Genomic DNA, 17,411 nt, shown 5'->3' on the forward strand with positions numbered 1-17,411 from the left:
TTGACTTCTTAGGCCCTAACTATTCGATCTGGTGGAGCAACGCCCTAGAGTGTAGCCTAGGTTGCCCGGTACGTAGAAATGACCATCACTATCAAACTGGTAGCAATTATTTGTTTTATACGATGGAAAAGCTGTTGTATTTATATCGTATTTTATGCTTCTGGCGTTGACTTCGTAGGCCCTAACTATTCCATCTGGTGGAACAACGCCCTAGGGTGACGCTAGGTTGCCCGGAAAGTAGAAATGACCATAACTTTCACACTGGTAGCAATTATTCGTTTTATACGATGGAAAAACTGTTCTATTTATTTTGTATTTTATGCTTCGGGCGTTGACTTCTAAGGCCCTAACTATTCGATCTGGTAGAGCAACGCCCTAGAGTGAAGCCTAGGTTGCCCGGTACGTAGAAATGACCATAACTTTCACTCTGGTTGCTATTATTCGTTTTATGCGATGAAAAAACTGTTATATTTATATTGTATTTAAGCTTCTGGCGTTGACTTCTGAGGCCGTTGCTATTCGATGCGGTGGAAGAACGCCATAGAGTGAAACCTAGGTAGCCCGGATCGTAGAAGTGTCCATATCTTTTACACTGTTTGCAATTTTTCGTTTTATACGATGGAAAAACTGTTTTATTTATTTTGTATTTTATGCTTCGGGCGTTGACTTCTAAGGCCCTAACTATTCGATCTGGTGGAGCAACGCCCTAGAGTGCAGCCTAGATTGCCCGGAACGTAGAAATGACCATAACTTTCACACTGGTTGCTATCATTCGTTTTATATGATGGAAAAACTGTTGTATTTATATTGTATTTTATGCTTCTGGCGTTCACTTCTTAGGCCCTAACTATTCGATCTGGTGGAACAACGGCCTAGGGTGAAGCCTAGGTTGCCCGGAACGTAAAAATGACCATAACTTTTACACTGGTAGCAATTACTCGTTTTATACAATGGAAAAACTGTTGTATTTATTATGTATTTAAAGCTTCGGGCGTTGACTTCTAAGGCCCTAACAGTTTGATCTGGTGGAGCAACGCCCTAGAGTGAAGCCTAGGTTGCCTGGAACGTAGAAATGACCATCCCTTTCACACGGGTTGCAATTATTCTTCTTATAGGATGGGAAGACTGTTGTATTTTTATTGTATTTTATACTTCAGGCGTTGACTTCTGAGGCCGTAGCTATACGATGTGGTGGAAGAACGCCATACAGTGAAGCCTAGGTTGCCCGGAACGTAGAAATGAGCACAACTTTCACACTGGTTGCAATTATTTGTTTTATACGATGGAAAAGCTGTTGTATTTATATCGTATTTTATGCTTCTGGCGTTGACTTCTTAGGCCCTAACTATTCCATCTGATGCAACAACGCCCTAGAGTAAAGCCCAGGTTGCGCGGAACGTAGAAATGACCATAACTTTCACACTGGTAGCAATTATTCGTTTTATACAATGGAAAAACTGTTCTATTTATTTTGTATTTAATGCTTCGGGCGTTGACTTCTAAGGCCCTAACTGTTTGATCTGGTGGAGCAACACCCTAGAGTGAAGCCTAGGTTGCCTGGAACGTAGAAATGACCATCCCTTTCGCACGGGTTGCAATTATTCCTGTTATAGGATGGAAAGACTGTTGTATTTTTATTGTATTTTATACTTCAGGCGTTGACGTCTGAGGCCGTAGCTATACGATGTGGTGGAAGAACGCCATACAGTGGAGCCTAGGTTGCCCGGAACGTACAAATGACTATAACTTTTACACTGGTAGCAATTATTCGTTTTATACGATGGAAAAACTGTTGTATTTATATTGTATTTTATGCTTCTGGCGTCCACTTCTTAGGCTCTAACTATTCGAACTAGTGGAACAACGCCCTAGGGTGAAGCCTAGGTTGCCCGGAACGTAGAAATGACCATAGCTTTTACACTGGTAGCAATTATTCGTTTTATACAATGGAAAAACCGTTCTATTTATTTTGTATTTTATGCTTCGGGCGTTGACTTCTAAGGCCCTAACTATTCGATCTTGTGGAACAACGCCCTAGAGTGAAGCCTAGGTTGCCCCGAATGTAGAAATGAACATCACTTTCACACGGGTTGCAATTATTCGTGTTATAGAATGTTAAGACTGTTGTATTTCTATTGTATTTTATACTTCAGGCGTTGACTTCTGAGGCCGTAGCTATTCGATGTGGTGGAAGAACGCCATACACTGAAGCCTAGGTTGCCCGGAACGTAGAAATGACCATAAGTTTCATACTGGTTGCAATTATTCGGTTTATACGATGGAAAAACTGTTGTATTTATATTGTATTTTATGCTTCTGGCGTTCACTTCTTAGGCCCTAACTATTCGATCTGGTGGAACAGCGCCCTAGGGTGAAGCCTAGGTTGCCCGGAACGTAGAAATGACCATAGCTTTTACACTGGTAGCAATTATTCGTTTTATACAATGGAAAAACCGTTCTATTTATTTTGCATTTTATGCTTCGGGCGTTGACTTCTAAGGCCCTAACTATTCGATCTGGTGGAGCAACGCCCTAGAGTGAAGCCTAGATTGCCCGAATCGTAGAAATGACCATAACTTTCACACTGGTTGCTATCATTCGTTTTATATGATGGAAAAACTGTTGTATTTATATTGTATTTTATGCTTCTGGCGTTCACTTCTTAGGCCCTAACTATTCGATCTGGTGGAACAACGGCCTAGGGTGAATCCTAGGTTGCCCGGAACGTAGAAATGACCATAACTTTTACACTGGTAGCAATTATTCGTTTTATAGAATGGAAAACTGTTCTATTTATTATGTATTTAAAGCTTCGGGCGTTGACTTCTATGGCCCTAACTGTTTGATCTGGTGGAGCAACGCCCTAGAGTGAAGCCTAGGTTGCCTGGAACGTAGAAATGACCATCCCTTTCACACGGGTTGCAATTATTCTTGTTATAGGATGGGAAGACTGTTGTATTTTTATTGTATTTTATACTTCAGGCGTTGACTTCTGAGGCCGTAGCTATACGATGTGGTGGAAGAACGCCATACAGTGAAGCCTAGGTTGCCCGGAACGTAGAAATGAGCACAACTTTCACACTGGTTGCAATTATTCGTTTTATACGATGGAAAAGCTGTTGTATTTATATCGTATTTTATGCTTCTGGCGTTGACTTCTTAGGCCCTAACTATTCGATCTGGTGGAGCAACGCCCTAGAGTGTAGCCTAGGTTGCCCGGTACGTAGAAATGACCATCACTATCAAACTGGTAGCAATTATTTGTTTTATACGATGGAAAAGCTGTTGTATTTATATCGTATTTTATGCTTCTGGCGTTGACTTCGTAGGCCCTAACTATTCCATCTGGTGGAACAACGCCCTAGGGTGACGCTAGGTTGCCCGGAAAGTAGAAATGACCATAACTTTCACACTGGTAGCAATTATTCGTTTTATACGATGGAAAAACTGTTCTATTTATTTTGTATTTTATGCTTCGGGCGTTGACTTCTAAGGCCCTAACTATTCGATCTGGTAGAGCAACGCCCTAGAGTGAAGCCTAGGTTGCCCGGTACGTAGAAATGACCATAACTTTCACTCTGGTTGCTATTATTCGTTTTATGCGATGAAAAAACTGTTATATTTATATTGTATTTAAGCTTCTGGCGTTGACTTCTGAGGCCGTTGCTATTCGATGCGGTGGAAGAACGCCATAGAGTGAAACCTAGGTAGCCCGGATCGTAGAAGTGTCCATATCTTTTACACTGTTTGCAATTTTTCGTTTTATACGATGGAAAAACTGTTTTATTTATTTTGTATTTTATGCTTCGGGCGTTGACTTCTAAGGCCCTAACTATTCGATCTGGTGGAGCAACGCCCTAGAGTGCAGCCTAGATTGCCCGGAACGTAGAAATGACCATAACTTTCACACTGGTTGCTATCATTCGTTTTATATGATGGAAAAACTGTTGTATTTATATTGTATTTTATGCTTCTGGCGTTCACTTCTTAGGCCCTAACTATTCGATCTGGTGGAACAACGGCCTAGGGTGAAGCCTAGGTTGCCCGGAACGTAAAAATGACCATAACTTTTACACTGGTAGCAATTACTCGTTTTATACAATGGAAAAACTGTTGTATTTATTATGTATTTAAAGCTTCGGGCGTTGACTTCTAAGGCCCTAACAGTTTGATCTGGTGGAGCAACGCCCTAGAGTGAAGCCTAGGTTGCCTGGAACGTAGAAATGACCATCCCTTTCACACGGGTTGCAATTATTCTTCTTATAGGATGGGAAGACTGTTGTATTTTTATTGTATTTTATACTTCAGGCGTTGACTTCTGAGGCCGTAGCTATACGATGTGGTGGAAGAACGCCATACAGTGAAGCCTAGGTTGCCCGGAACGTAGAAATGAGCACAACTTTCACACTGGTTGCAATTATTTGTTTTATACGATGGAAAAGCTGTTGTATTTATATCGTATTTTATGCTTCTGGCGTTGACTTCTTAGGCCCTAACTATTCCATCTGATGCAACAACGCCCTAGAGTAAAGCCCAGGTTGCGCGGAACGTAGAAATGACCATAACTTTCACACTGGTAGCAATTATTCGTTTGATACAATGGAAAAACTGTTCTATTTATTTTGTATTTAATGCTTCGGGCGTTGACCTCTAAGGCCCTAACTATTCGATCAGGTGGAGCACCGCCCTAGAGTGAAGCCTAGGTTGCCCGGAACGTAGAAATGACCATAACTTTTACACTGGTAGCAATTATTCGTTTTATACAATGGAAAAACTGTTCTATTTATTTTGTATTTAATGCTTCGGGCGTTGACTTCTAAGGCCCTAACTGTTTGATCTGGTGGAGCAACACCCTAGAGTGAAGCCTAGGTTGCCTGGAACGTAGAAATGACCATCCCTTTCGCACGGGATGCAATTATTCCTGTTATAGGATGGAAAGACTGTTGTATTTTTATTGTATTTTATACTTCAGTCGTTGACGTCTGAGGCCGTAGCTATACGATGTGGTGGAAGAACGCCATACAGTGGAGCCTAGGTTGCCCGGAACGTACAAATGACTATAACTTTTACACTGGTAGCAATTATTCGTTTTATACGATGGAAAAACTGTTGAATTTATATTGTATTTTATGCTTCTGGCGTCCACTTCTTAGGCTCTAACTATTCGATCTAGTGGAACAACGCCCTAGGGTGAAGCCTAGGTTGCCCGGAACGTAGGAATGACCATAGCTTTTACACTGGTAGCAATTATTCGTTTTATACAATGGAAAAACCGTTCTATTTATTTTGTATTTTATGCTTCGGGCGTTGACTTCTAAGGCCCTAACTATTCGATCTTGTGGAACAACGCCCTAGAGTGAAGCCTAGGTTGCCCCGAATATAGAAATGAACATCACTTTCACACGGGTTGCAATTATTCGTGTTATAGAATGTTAAGACTGTTGTATTTCTATTGTATTTTATACTTCAGGCGTTGACTTCTGAGGCCGTAGCTATTCGATGTGGTGGAAGAACGCCATACACTGAAGCCTAGGTTGCCCGGAACGTAGAAATGACCATAAGTTTCATACTGGTTGCAATTATTCGGTTTATACGATGGAAAAACTGTTGTATTTATATTGTATTTTATGCTTCTGGCGTTCACTTCTTAGGCCCAAACTATTCGATCTGGTGGAACAGCGCCCTAGGGTGAAGCCTAGGTTGCCCGGAACGTAGAAATGACCATAGCTTTTACACTGGTAGCAATTATTCGTTTTATACAATGGAAAAACCGTTCTATTTATTTTGCATTTTATGCTTCGGGCGTTGACTTCTAAGGCCCTAACTATTCGATCTGGTGGAGCAACGCCCTAGAGTGAAGCCTAGGTTGCTCGGAATGTAGAAATAACCATAACTTTCACACTGGTTGCAATTATTCGTTTTATACGATGGAAAAGCTGTTGAATTTATATCGTATTTTATGCCTCTGGCGTTGACTTCTTAGGCCCTAACTATTCGATCTGGTGGAGCAACGCCCTAGAGTGAAGCCTAGGTTGCCCGGTACGTAGAAATGACCATCACTAGCAAACTGGTAGCAATTATTTGTTTTATACGATGGAAAAGCTGTTGTATTTATATCGTATTTTATGCTTCTGGCGTTGACTTCTTATGCCCTAACTATTCCATCTGGTGGAACAACGCCCTAGGGTGAAGCTAGGTTGCCCGGAAAGTAGAAATGACCATAACTTTCACACTGGTAGCAATTATTCGTTTTATACGATGGAAAAACTGTTCTATTTATTTTGTATTTTATGCTTGGGGCGTTGACTTCTAAGGCCCTAACTATTCGATCTGGTAGAGCAACGCCCTAGAGTGAAGCCTAGGTTGCCCGGTACGTAGAAATGACCATAACTTTCACTCTGGTTGCTATTATTCGTTTTATACGATGGAAAAACTGTTATATTTATATTGTATTTAAGCTTCTGGCGTTGACTTCTGAAGCCGTTGCTATTCGATGCGGTGGAAGAACGCCATAGAGTGAAGCCTAGGTAGCCCGGATCGTAGAAAAGTCCATATCTTTTACACTGTTTGCAATTTTTCGTTTTATACGATGGAAAAACTGTTTTATTTATTTTGTATTTTATGCTTCGGGCGTTGACTTCTAAGGCCCTAACTATTCGATCTGGTGGAGCAACGCCCTAGAGTGCAGCCTAGATTGCCCGAAACGTAGAAATGACCATAACTTTCACACTGGTTGCTATCATTCGTTTTATATGATGGAAAAACTGTTGTATTTATATTGTATTTTATGCTTCTGGCGTTCACTTCTTAGGCCCTAACTATTCGATCTGGTGGAACAACGGCCTCGGGTGAATCCTAGGTTGCCCGGAACGTAGAAATGACCATAACTTTTACACTGGTAGCAATTATTCGTTTTATAGAATGGAAAAACTGTTCTATTTATTATGTATTTAAAGCTTCGGGCGTTGACTTCTAAGGCCCTAACTGTTTGATCTGGTGGAGCAACGCCCTAGAGTGAAGCCTAGGTTGCCTGGAACGTAGAAATGACCATCCCTTTCACACGGGTTGCAATTATTCTTGTTACAGGATGGGAAGACTGTTGTATTTTTATTGTATTTTATACTTCAGGCGTTGACTTCTGAGGCCGTAGCTATACGATGTGGTGGAAGAACGCCATACAGTGAAGCCTAGGTTGCCCGGAACGTAGAAATGAGCACAACTTTCACACTGGTTGCAATTATTCGTTTTATACGATGGAAAAGCTGTTGTATTTATATCGTATTTTATGCTTCTGGCGTTGACTTCTTAGGCCCTAACTATTCGATCTGGTGGAGCAACGCCCTAGAGTGAAGCCTAGGTTGCCCGGTACGTAGAAATGACCATCACTATCAAACTGGTAGCAATTATTTGTTTTATACGATGGAAAAGCTGTTGTATTTATATCGTATTTTATGCTTCTGGCGTTGGCTTCTTAGGCCCTAACTATTCCATCTGGTGGAACAACGCCCTAGGGTGAAGCTAGGTTGCCCGGAAAGTAGAAATGACCATAACTTTCACACTGGTAGCAATTATTCGTTTTATACGATGGAAAAACTGTTCTATTTATTTTGTATTTTATGCTTGGGGCGTTGACTTCTAAGGCCCTAACTATTCGATCTGGTAGAGCAACGCCCTAGAGTGAAGCCTAGGTTGCCCGGTACGTAGAAATGACCATAACTTTCACTCTGGTTGCTATTATTCGTTTTATACGATGGAAAAACTGTTATATTTATATTGTATTTAAGCTTCTGGCGTTGACTTCTGAGGCCGTTGCTATTCGATGCGATGGAAGAACGCCATAGAGTGAAGCCTAGGTAGCCCGGATCGTAGAAATGTCCATATCTTTTACACTGTTTGCAATTTTTCGTTTTATACGATGGAAAAACTGTTTTATTTATTTTGTATTTTATGCTTCGGGCGTTGACTTCTAAGGCCCTAACTATTCGATCTGGTGGAGCAACGCCCTAGAGTGCAGCCTAGATTGCCCGGAACGTAGAAATGACCATAACTTTCACACTGGTTGCTATCATTCGTTTTATATGATGGAAAAACTGTTGTATTTATATTGTATTTTATGCTTCTGGCGTTCACTTCTTAGGCCCTAGCTATTCGATCTGGTGGAACAACGGCCTAGGGTGAAGCCTAGGTTGCCCGGAACGTAAAAATGACCATAACTTTTACACTGGTAGCAATTACTCGTTTTATACAATGGAAAAACTGTTCTATTTATTATGTATTTAAAGCTTCGGGCGTTGACTTCTAAGGCCCTAACTGTTTGATCTGGTGGAGCAACGCCCTAGAGTGAAGCCTAGGTTGCCTGGAACGTAGAAATGACCATCCCTTTCACACGGGTTGCAATTATTCTTGTTATAGGATGGGAAGACTGTTGTATTTTTATTGTATTTTATACTTCAGGTGTTGACTTCTGAGGCCGTAGCTATACGATGTGGTGGAAGAACGCCATACAGTGAAGCCTAGGTTGCCCGGAACGTAGAAATGAGCACAACTTTCACACTGGTTGCAATTATTTGTTTTATACGATGGAAAAGCTGTTGTATTTATATCGTATTTTATGCTTCTGGCGTTGACTTCTTAGGCCCTAACTATTCCATCTGATGGAACAACGCCCTAGAGTAAAGCCCAGGTTGCGCGGAACGTAGAAATGACCATAACTTTCACACTGGTAGCAATTATTCGTTTGATACAATGGAAAAACTGTTCTATTTATTTTGTATTTAATGCTTCGGGCGTTGACCTCTAAGGCCCTAACTATTCGATCAGGTGGAGCACCGCCCTAGAGTGAAGCCTAGGTTGCCCGGAACGTAGAAATGACCATAACTTTTACACTGGTAGCAATTATTCGTTTTATACAATGGAAAAACTGTTCTATTTATTTTGTATTTAATGCTTCGGGCGTTGACTTCTAAGGCCCTAACTGTTTGATCTGGTGGAGCAACACCCTAGAGTGAAGCCTAGGTTGCCTGGAACGTAGAAATGACCATCCCTTTCGCACGGGTTGCAATTATTCCTGTTATAGGATGGAAAGACTGTTGTATTTTTATTGTATTTTATACTTCAGGCGTTGACGTCTGAGGCCGTAGCTATACGATGTGGTGGAAGAACGCCATACAGTGGAGCCTAGGTTGCCCGGAACGTACAAATGACTATAACTTTTACACTGGTAGCAATTATTCGTTTTATACGATGTAAGAGCTGTTATATTTATCCTGTATTTTATGCTTCTGGCGTTTACTTCTGAGGCCGTTGCTTTTCGATGTGGTGGAAGAACGCCATAGAGTGAAGCCTAGGTAGCCCGGAACGTAGAAATGTCCATATCTTTCACTGTTTGCAATTATTCATTTTGTACGATGGAAAAACTGTTGCACCTTTATCGTATTTAATGCTTCGGGCGTTGACTTCTAAGGCCCTAACTATTCGATCAGGTGGAGCACCGCCCTAGAGTGAAGCCTAGGTTGCCCGGAACGTAGAAATGACCACTACTATCACACTGGTTGCAAATTATTCCTGCTAAACGATGGAAAAACTGTTGTATTTTTATTGCATTTTATGCTTCTGGCGTTCACTTCTTAGGCCCTAACTATTCGATCTGGTGGAACAACGGCCTAGGGTGAAGCCTAGGTTGCCCGGAACGTAGAAATGACCATAACTTTCACACTGGTTGCAATTATTCGTTTTATACGATGGAAAAACTGTTGCATCTTTATCGTATTTTATGCATCTGGCGTTCACTTCTTAGGCCCTAACTATTCGATCTGGTGGAACAACGACCTAGGGTGAAGCCCAGGTTGCGCGGAACGTAGAAATGACCATAACCTTCACACTGGTAGCAATTATTCGTTTGATGCAATGGAAAAACTGTTCTATTTATTTTGTATTTAATGCCTCGGGCGTTGACTTCTAAGGCCCTAACTATTCGACCAGGTGGAGCAACGCCCTAGAGTGAAGCCTAGGTTGCTCGAAATGTAGAAATGACCATAACTTTCACACTGGTTGCTACCATTCGTTTTATATGATGGAAAAGCTGTTGTATTTATATCGTATTTTATGCTTCTGGCGTTGACTTCTTAGGCCCTAACTATTCGATCTGGCGGAACAACGGCCTAGGGTGAAGCCTAGGTTGCCCAGAACGTAGAAATGACCATAACTTTTACACTGGTAGCAATTATTCGTTTTATACGATGGAAAAACTGTTGCATCTTTATCGTATTTTATGCTTCTGGCGTTCACTTCTTAGGCCCTAACTATTCGATCTGGTGGAACAACGCCCTAGGGTGAAGCCCAGGTTGCGCGGAACGTAGAAATGACCATAACTTTCACACTGGTAGCAATTATTCGTTTGATGCAATGGAAAAACTGTTCTATTTATTTTGTATTTAATGCTTCGGGCGTTGACTTCTAAGGCCCTAACTATTCGATCAGGTGGAGCAACGCCCTAGAGTGAAGCCTAGGTTGCTCGAAATGTAGAAATGACCATAACTTTCACACTGGTTGCTATCATTCGTTTTATATGATGGAAAAACTGTTGTATTTATATTGTATTTTATGCTTCTGGCGTTCACTTCTTAGGCCCTGACTATTCGATCTGGTGGAACAACGGCCTAGGGTGAAGCCTAGGTTGCCCAGAACGTAGAAATGACCATAACTTTTACACTGGTAGCAATCATTCGTTTTATACAATGGAAAAACTGTTCTATTTATTTTGTATTTAATGCTTCGGGCGTTGACTTCTAAGGCCCCAACTGTTTGATCTGGTGGAGCAACGCCCTAGAGTGAAGCCTAGGTTGCCTGGAACGTAGAAATGACCATCACTTTCACACGGGTTGCATTTATTCCTGTTATAAGATGGAAAGACTGTTGTATTTTAATTGTATTTTATACTTCAGGCGTTGACTTCTGATGCCGTAGTTATTCGATGTGGTGGAAGAACGCCATACAGTGAAGCCTAGGTTGCCGGGAACGTAGAAATGACCATAACTTTCACACTGCTTGCAATTATTTGTTTTATACGATGGAAAAGCTGTTGTATTTATATCGTATTTTATGCTTCTGGCGTTGACTTCTTAGGCCCTAACTATTCCATCTGGTGGAACAACGTCCTAGAGTAAAGCCCAGGTTGCGGGGAACGTAGAAATGACCATAACTTTCACACTGGTAGCAATTATTCGTTTGATGCAATGGAAAAACTGTTCTATTTATTTTGTATTTAATGCTTCGGGCGTTGACTTCTAAGGCCCTAACTATTCGATCAGGTGGAGCAACGCCCTAGAGTGAAGCCTAGGTTGCTCGAAATGTAGAAATGAGCATAACTTTCACACTGGTTGCTATCATTCGTTTTATATGATGGAAAAGCTGTTGTATTTATATCGTATTTTATGCTTCTGGCGTTGACTTCTTAGGCCCTAACTATTCGATCTGGTGGAACGACGGCCTAGGGTGAAGCCTAGGTTGCCCAGAACGTAGAAATGACCATAACTTTTACACTGGTAGCAATTATTCGTTTTATACAATGGAAAAACTGTTCTATTTATTTTGTATTTAATGCTTCGGGCGTTGACTTCTAAGGCCCTAACTATTCGATCAGGTGGAGCACCGCCCTAGAGTGAAGCCTAGGTTGCCCGGAACGTAGAAATGACGATAACTTTTACACTGGTAGCAATTATTCGTTTTATACAATGGAAAAACTGTTCTATTTATTTTGTATTTAATGCTTCGGGCGTTGACCTCTAAGGCCCTAACTATTCGATCAGGTGGAGCACCGCCCTAGAGTAAAGCCCAGGTTGCGCGGAACGTAGAAATGACCATAACTTTCACACTGGCATCAATTATTCGTTTTATACAATGGAAAAACTGTTCTATTTATATTGTATTTTATGCTTCTGGCGTTGACTACTTAGGCCCTAACTATTCGATCTTGTGGAACAACACCCTAGAGTGAAGCCTAGGTTGCCTCGAACGTAGAAATGACCATCACTTTCACACGGGTTGCAATTATTCCTGTTATAGGATGGAAAACTGTTGTATTTTTATTGTATTTTATTCTTCTGGTGTTGACTTCTTAGGCCCTAACTATTCCATCTGGTGGAACAACGCCGTAGAGTGAAGCCTAGGTTGCCCGGAACGTAGAAATGACCACTACTTTCACACTGTTTGCAATTATTCGTTTTATACGATGGAAAAACTGTTGTATTTATATTGTATTTTATGCTTCTGGCGTTCACTTCTTAGGCTCTAACTATTCGAACTAGTGGAACAACGCCCTAGGGTGAAGCCTAGGTTGCCCGGAACGTAGGAATGACCATAGCTTTTACACTGGTAGCAATTATTCGTTTTATACAATGGAAAAACCGTTCTAATTATTTTGTATTTTATGCTTCGGGCGTTGACTTCTAAGGCCCTAACTATTCGATCTTGTGGAACAACGCCCTAGAGTGAAGCCTAGTTTGCCTCGAACGTAGAAATGAACATCACTTTCACACGGGTTGCAATTATTCGTGTTATAGAATGTTAAGACTGTTGTATTTCTATTGTATTTTATACTTCAGGCGTTGACTTCTGAGGCCGTAGCTATTCGATGTGGTGGAAGAACGCCATACACTGAAGCCTAGGTTGCCCGGAACGTAGAAATGACCATAAGTTTCATACTGGTTGCAATTATTCGGTTTATACGATGGAAAAACTGTTGTATTTATATTGTATTTTATGCTTCTGGCGTTCACTTCTTAGGCCCTAACTATTCGATCTGGTGGAACAGCGCCCTAGGGTGAATCCTAGGTTGCCCGGAACGTAGAAATGACCATAGCTTTTACACTGGTAGCAATTGTTCGTTTTATACAATGGAAAAACCGTTCTATTTATTTTGCATTTTATGCTTCGGGCGTTGACTTCTAAGGCCCTAACTATTCGATCTGGTGGAGCAACGCCCTAGAGTGAAGCCTAGGTTGCTCGGAATGTAGAAATGACCATAACTTTCACACTGGTTGCAATTATTCGTTTTATACGATGGAAAAGCTGTTGTATTTATATCGTATTTTATGCTTCTGGCGTTGACTTCTTAGGCCCTAACTATTCGATCTGGTGGAGCAACGCCCTAGAGTGAAGCCTAGGTTGCCCGGTACGTAGAAATGACCATCACTATCAAACTGGTAGCAATTATTTGTTTTATACGATGGAAAAGCTGTTGTATTTATATCGTATTTTATGCTTCTGGCGTTGACTTCTAAGGCCCTAACTATTCGATCAGGTGGAGCACCGTCCTAGAGTGAAGCCTAGGTTGCCCAGAACGTAGAAATGACCACTACTATCACACTGGTTGCAAATTATTCCTGCTAAACGATGGAAAAACTGTTGTATTTTTATTGCATTTTATGCTTTTGGCGTTCACTTCTTAGGCCCTAACTATTCGATCTGGTGGAACAACGGCCTAGGGTGAAGCCTAGGTTGCCCGGAACGTAGAAATGACCATAACTTTCACACTGGTTGCAATTATTCGTTTTATACGATGGAAAAACTGTTGCATCTTTATCGTATTTTATGCTTCTGGCGTTGACTTCTTAGAGCCTAACTGTTTGATCTGGTGGAGCAACGCCCTAGAGTGAAGCCTAGGTTACCTGGAACGTAGAAATGACCATCCCTTTCACACGGGTTGCAATTACTCTTGTTATAGGATGGGAAGACTGTTGTATTTTTATTGTATTTTATACTTCAGGCGTTGACTTCTGATGCCGTAGCTATACGATGTGGTGGAAGAACGCCATACAGTGAAGCCTAGGTTGCCCGGAACGTAGAAATGAGCACAACTTTCACACTGGTTGCAATTATTTGTTTTATACGATGGAAAAGCTGTTGTATTTATATCGTATTTTATGCTTCTGGCGTTGACTTCTTAGGCCCTAACTATTCCATCTGATGGAACAACGCCCTAGAGTAAAGCCCAGGTTGCGCGGAACGTAGAAATGACCATAACTTTCACACTGGTAGCAATTATTCGTTTGATACAATGGAAAATCTGTTCTATTTATTTTGTATTTAATGCTTCGGGCGTTGACCTCTAAGGCCCTAACTATTCGATCAGGTGGAGCACCACCCTAGAGTGAAGCCTAGGTTGCCCGGAACGTAGAAATGACCATAACTTTTACACTGGTAGCAATTATTCGTTTTATACAATGGAAAAACTGTTCTATTTATTTTGTATTTAATGCTTCGGGCGTTGACTTCTAAGGCCCTAACTGTTTGATCTGGTGGAGCATCACCCTAGAGTGAAGCCTAGGTTGCCTGGAACGTAGAAATGACCATCTCTTTCGCACGGGTTGCAATTATTCCTGTTATAGGATGGAAATACTGTTGTATTTTTATTGTATTTTATACTTCAGGCGTTGACGTCTGAGGCCGTAGCTATACGATGTGGTGGAAGAACGCCATACAGTGGAGCCTAGGTTGCCCGGAACGTACAAATGACTATAACTTTTACACTGGTAGCAATTATTCGTTTTATACGATGTAAGAGCTGTTATATTTATACTGTATTTTATGCTTCTGGCGTTGACTTCTGAGGCCGTTGCTTTTCGATGTGATGGAAGAACGCCATAGAGTGAAGCCTAGGTAGCCCGGTACGTAGAAATGTCCATATCTTTCACTGTTTGCAATTATTCATTTTATACGATGGAAAAACTGTTGCATCTTTATCGTATTTAATGCTTCGGGCGTTGACTTCTAAGGCCCTAACTATTCGATCAGGTGGAGCACCGTCCTAGAGTGAAGCCTAGGTTGCCCGGAACGTAGAAATGACCACTACTATCACACTGGTTGCAAATTATTCCTGCTAAACGATGGAAAAACTGTTGTATTTTTATTGCATTTTATGCTTTTGGCGTTCACTTCTTAGGCCCTAACTATTCGATCTGGTGGAACAACGGCCTAGGGTGAAGCCTAGGTTGCCCGGAACGTAGAAATGACCATAACTTTCACACTGGTTGCAATTATTCGTTTTATACGATGGAAAAACTGTTGCATCTTTATCGTATTTTATGCTTCTGGCGTTCACTTCTTAGGCCCTAACTATTCGATCTGGTGGAACAACGGCCTAGGGTGAAGCCTAGGTTGCCCGGAACGTAGAAGTGACCATAGCTTTTACACTGGTAGCAATTATTCGTTTTATACAATGGAAAAACCGTTCTATTTATTTTGTATTTTATGCTTCGGGCGTTGACTTCTAAGGCCCTATCTATACAATCTGTTGGGGCAACGCCCTAGGGTGAAGCCTAGGTTGCTGGGAAAGTTGAAATGACCATAAGTTTCATACTGGTTGCAATTATTCGTTTTATACGATGGAAAAACTGTTGTAATCATATTGTATTTTATGCTTCTGGCGTTGACTTCTAAGGCCCTAACTGTTTGATCTGGTGAAGCAACGCCCTAGAGTGAAGCCTAGGTTGCGTGGAACGTCGAAATGACCATCCCTTTCACACGGGTTGCAATTACTCCTGTTATAGGATGGAAAGACTGTTGTATTTTTATTGTATTTTATACTTCAGGCGTTGACTTCTGAGGCCGTAGCTATCCGATGTGGTGGAAGAACGCCATACAGTGAAGCCTAGGTTGCCCGGAACATAGAAATGACCATAACTTTCACACTGGTTGCAATTATTTGTTTTATGCGATGGAAAAGCTGTTGTATTTATATCGTATTTTATGCTTCTGGCGTTGACTTCTGAGGCCGTTGCTTTTCGATGTGATGGAAGAACGCCATAGAGTGAAGCCTAGGTAGCCCGGAACGTAGAAATGTCCATACCTTTCACTGTTTGCAATTATTCATTTTATACGATGGAAAAACTGTTGCATCTTTATCGTATTTAATGCTTCGGGCGTTGACTTCTAAGGCCCTAACTATTCGATCAGGTGGAGCACCGCCCTAGAGTGAAGCCTAGGTTGCCCGGAACGTAGAAATGACCACTACTATCACACTGGTTGCAAATTATTCCTGCTAAACGATGGAAAAACTGTTGTATTTTTATTGCATTTTATGCTTTTGGCGTTCACTTCTTAGGCCCTAACTATTCGATCTGGTGGAACAACGGCCTAGGGTGAAGCCTAGGTTGCCCGGAACGTAGAAATGACCATAACTTTCACACTGGTTGCAATTATTCGTTTTATACGATGGAAAAACTGTTGCATCTTTATCGTATTTTATGCTTCTGGCGTTCACTTCTTAGGCCCTAACTATTCGATCTGGTGGAACAACGCCCTAGGGTGAAGCCTAGGTTGCCCGGAACGTAGAAGTGACCATAGCTTTTACACTGGTAGCAATTATTCGTTTTATACAATGGAAAAACCGTTCTATTTATTTTGTATTTTATGCTTCGGGCGTTGACTTCTAAGGCCCTATCTATACAATCTGTTGGGGCAACGCCCTAGGGTGAAGCCTAGGTTGCTGGGAAAGTTGAAATGACCATAAGTTTCATACTGGTTGCAATTACTCGTTTTATACGATGGAAAAACTGTTGTATTCATATTGTATTTTATGCTTCTGGCGTTGACTTCTAAGGCCCTAACTGTTTGATCTGGTGAAGCAACGCCCTAGAGTGAAGCCTAGGTTGCGTGGAACGTCGAAATGACCATCCCTTTCACACGGGTTGCAATTAATCCTGTTATAGGATGGAAAGACTGTTGTATTTTTATTGTATTTTATACTTCAGGCGTTGACTTCTGAGGCCGAAGCTATCCGATGTGGTGGAAGAACGCCATACAGTGAAGCCTAGGTTGCCCGGAACATAGAAATGACCATAACTTTCACACTGGTTGCAATTATTTGTTTTATGCGATGGAAAAGCTGTTGTATTTATATCGTATTTTATGCTTCTGGCGTTGACTTATTAGGCCCTAACTATTCGATCTGGTGGAACAACGCCCTAGGGTGAAGCCTAGGTTGCCCGGAACGTAGAAGTGACCATAGCTTTTACACTGGTAGCAATTATTCGTTTTATACGATGGAAAAACTGTTCTATTTATTTTGTATTTTATGCTTCGGGCGTTGACTTCTAAGGCCCTAACTATTCGATCTGGTAGAGCAACGCCCTAGAGTGAAGCTTAGGTTGCCCGGTACGTAGAAATGACCATAACTTTCACTCTGGTTGCTATTATTCGTTTTATACGATGGAAAAACTGTTATATTTATATTGTATTTAAGCTTCTGGCGTTGACTTCTGAGGCCGTTGCTATTCGATGCGGTGGAAGAACGCCATAGAGTGAAGCCTAGGTAGCCCGGAGCGTAGAAATGTCCATATCTTTTACACTGTTCGCAATTTTTCGTTTTATACGATGGAAAAACTGTTCTATTTATTTTGTATTTAATGCTT

Source organism: Calliopsis andreniformis, unplaced genomic scaffold, assembly GCF_051401765.1.
Source record: "Calliopsis andreniformis isolate RMS-2024a unplaced genomic scaffold, iyCalAndr_principal scaffold0018, whole genome shotgun sequence".
Classification (NCBI taxonomy): Eukaryota; Metazoa; Arthropoda; class Insecta; order Hymenoptera; family Andrenidae; genus Calliopsis; species Calliopsis andreniformis.